The sequence below is a fragment of the Gossypium hirsutum genome, chromosome D05 (assembly GCF_007990345.1).
Source record: "Gossypium hirsutum isolate 1008001.06 chromosome D05, Gossypium_hirsutum_v2.1, whole genome shotgun sequence".
In the NCBI taxonomy this organism is placed as follows: Eukaryota; Viridiplantae; Streptophyta; class Magnoliopsida; order Malvales; family Malvaceae; genus Gossypium; species Gossypium hirsutum.
In genome coordinates, this window is record NC_053441.1 from 40,219,951 (window position 1) to 40,223,152 (window position 3,202).

The following is a 3,202-nucleotide window of genomic DNA, read 5'->3' on the forward strand; positions in this document are numbered from 1 at the left end:
TCCTCATTGGTTTCCTCCCCATCTCAAGTTCGAGTGACCTCTCCAGCCAGGATTGTATATGCTTGAATAAGGGTTTCAACCCCTATTCCCAATGTAATTTATATCCTCAATAGGATTATTTATATAATGGAAGAGTGGCTTGTCTCCTCCATGCATAGACGATGTAGAAGCAAAATCAATACAGTTGAGTCTAACCACTAGTTGCTAATATTTATCATCCTCTTGAATAGCTTTGATCGTAGTGGGTTTCTAGCAATATGTGAACCGTTCAGTTGGCCACTGACAAGATTTTAATGCCATATTTTCAATAATTTCATACAAATCCTCATACATCCTATTCATAAGGGCCCCTACTGCTGCTCTGTCTAATCCAAATATTGTGTTTGCATCCAACCCATTATACATATTTGCAATCTTCTCCAATCAGGAAATTCATTGTACGGGCATTTTTAAATCAACATTTTGAAGCATTCCCACATCTCATAGAAGTTTTCTCCTTCCATCTATCTAAAGATAGCAATCTCTCTTCTTAATTGGAATGATTTACTAATCAAGAAAAACTTCTGTAAGAATTTTCCAGCAAGTTCGCCCCAAGTCATGATTGATCCTGGAGCCTGCGAGTCTAACCAAGAAAAGGCGTTATCAATCAGGGAAAAGGGGAACAACCGAAGACGAACAGTGTCATCAGTGACCCCGTTATACTTAAACGCATCACAAAGTTGAAGAAACCGTTTCAAATATTGATTAGGATCCTTTTTCATACTTATAAGTTCGATTATTAGTTGTAATCGCTGGTGTCATTATCCTTTCTTGAACCATATCTAAACTTGGCATAGAATAGTCCCCTAAACTTCTCTCATTTCGAGCCATATACATGTTTACAAGTAACTATAGCTGTAACAGCCCAATTTTTAGTGGTATCAGAAACACATTTACCATTATGAGTTTTTGGTTTGACTAATGCTCCTGTTGCTTTTATGGATTTAATGAATCGAATTTTTAAACCATATTTGGATATATTTGTATTTGTGTTTATTGATGATATACTGATCTATTCTAAGAGAGAATCCGAGAATGCACAACATTTGAGAATTGTGTTACAGATTTTGAGGGAGAAACAGTTATATGAAAAGTTTAGTAAATGTGAATTCTTGCTACATGAGGTCAGATTTTTAGGTCATATTGTGTCAGCTGAAGGGATTCGAGTAAACCTGAGCAAAGTATCTTCAGTGGTGAATTGCAAAATTCTGAAGAATATAACAGAAGTAGGAAGTTTTTAGGTTTAGTAGGATATTACTGTTGTTTTATCAAGAACTTTTCGATGATTGCATTGCTGATGACTCGACTACTACAGAAAAATGTTTAATTTTTTTGTTCTGATGAGTGTCAACAGAGCTTTGGTCAGTTGAAAAAGATGTTGACAGAGGCTCCAGTTTTGACTCAGCCAAACCGGGTGTACCGTATGTTGTTTATAGTGACGCATCTCTAAATGGTTTGGGTTGTGTATTGATGTAGTCAGGAAATTTTGTAGCTTATGCTTCTTGACAATTAAAACCACACGAGAAGAATTATCCTACACATGATCTTGAATTGGCTACAATCATTTTTGCTTTAAAAATTTTGAGACATTACTTATACGGTGAGAAGTGTTATGTGTATACAGATCATAAGAGTTTAAAGCATTTGATGACTCAAAAAGAACTGAATTTAAGACAAAGACAGTGGTTAGAGTTACTAAAAGATTACGATCTGATTATTGACTACCACTTGAGGAAAGCTAATGCTGTTGCAAATGCACTTAGTGGAAAATCGTCATTATTTGCACTTCAAGCGATGAACGCTCATTTATCTCTTAATGAAGATGATTCTGTATTAGCAGAGTTGAAAGCAAAACCTATATTCCTACAGCGGATTCAAGAGTTGCAAGATGAAGATCTGAAATTAGTGTTGAAACGACAGATGATACAAGACAATCTGAGTTCAGAGTTTAGCATTGATGATAGCGGTATGTTGTATTATCATAACAGAATTTGTGTTACAAATAATTCAGACTTGAAAAATGATATTTTTTCTGAAGCTCATAATAGCATGTACTCCATTCATCCGGGTAGTACAAAAATTTATTGTGATTTGAAACGAATGTATTGGTGGCCAAGTATGAAACAGGAAATCTATGAATTTGTAACAAAGTGTCTGATTTGTCAACAAGTCAAAATGGAACATCAGGTACCAACGGGTTTGTTACAACCTGTTATGATTCCTTAATGGAAATGGGAGCATGTCACGATGGATTTTGTTTCTAGGTTACCTATGACTCCGAGAAAGAAAGATTCGATTTGGGTGATTGTGGATAGATTGACTAAGTCAACATATGTTATTCCGATTAGAAAATACTTTTCACTTGAGAAGTTAGCAGAATTATATATGTCTGAGATTGGAAGACTACATGGGGTTCCAGCATCTATTATTTCGGATCGAGATCTAAGGTTTACATTGAGGCTTTGGAGTAAACTACAAGAAACCCTAGGTACTAAACTAAATTTAAGCACAACATTTCATCCTCAGGCTGACGGGCAATCAGAACGAGTGATTCAGATTCTAGAATACATGTTGAGATGTTGTATACTTGAGTTTGGAGATAGTTGGGAAAGGTATTTACCCTTGGCTGAATTTCCATATAATAATAGTTATCAGTCCAGCATAAAAAATGGCACCATTTGAAGCTCTTTACGGAAGAAAATGTAAGACACCATTGTATTGGCCCGAATTGAGTGAATCCAAGTTAGTGGGAGTTGATTTGATCTGAGAAACTGAAGAAAAATTTTGAATTATCAGGGACAGTTTAAAAGTTGCTTCAGACCATCAGAAGTCATATGCAGATTTGAAAAGAAGAGATATAGAATTTTCGGTTGGCGATCGAGTGTTCTTAAAAGTGTCACCGTGGAAGAAAGTATTACAGTTTGGCAGAAAAGGGAAACTGAGTCCAAGATTTATTGGACCATATGAAATTGTTGAAAGAAGTGGCCCTGTGGCTTATCGGTTAGCTCTGCCTCCAGAACTTGAGAAGATTCATAACGTGTTTCATGTGTCTATGTTAAGATGGTACAGATCAGATCCTTCACATGTGACTCATCATAGTGAAATTGAGATACGACTGAATATAATGTATTCAGAAGAACCGATGAAGATTTTAGCTCAAGAG

At 35.8% G+C, this 3,202-nt stretch overlaps 1 non-coding gene across 1 annotated transcript; it reads left to right on the top strand.

Moving 5' to 3' along the window:
* The first annotated feature begins 429 nt into the window (after positions 1-429).
* Positions 430-535, top strand: LOC121217999 (small nucleolar RNA R71). Its single transcript, XR_005914272.1, has one exon. It is a non-coding gene; the product is annotated as a small nucleolar RNA R71 (small nucleolar RNA).
* Positions 536-3,202: the final 2,667 nt, after the last annotated feature.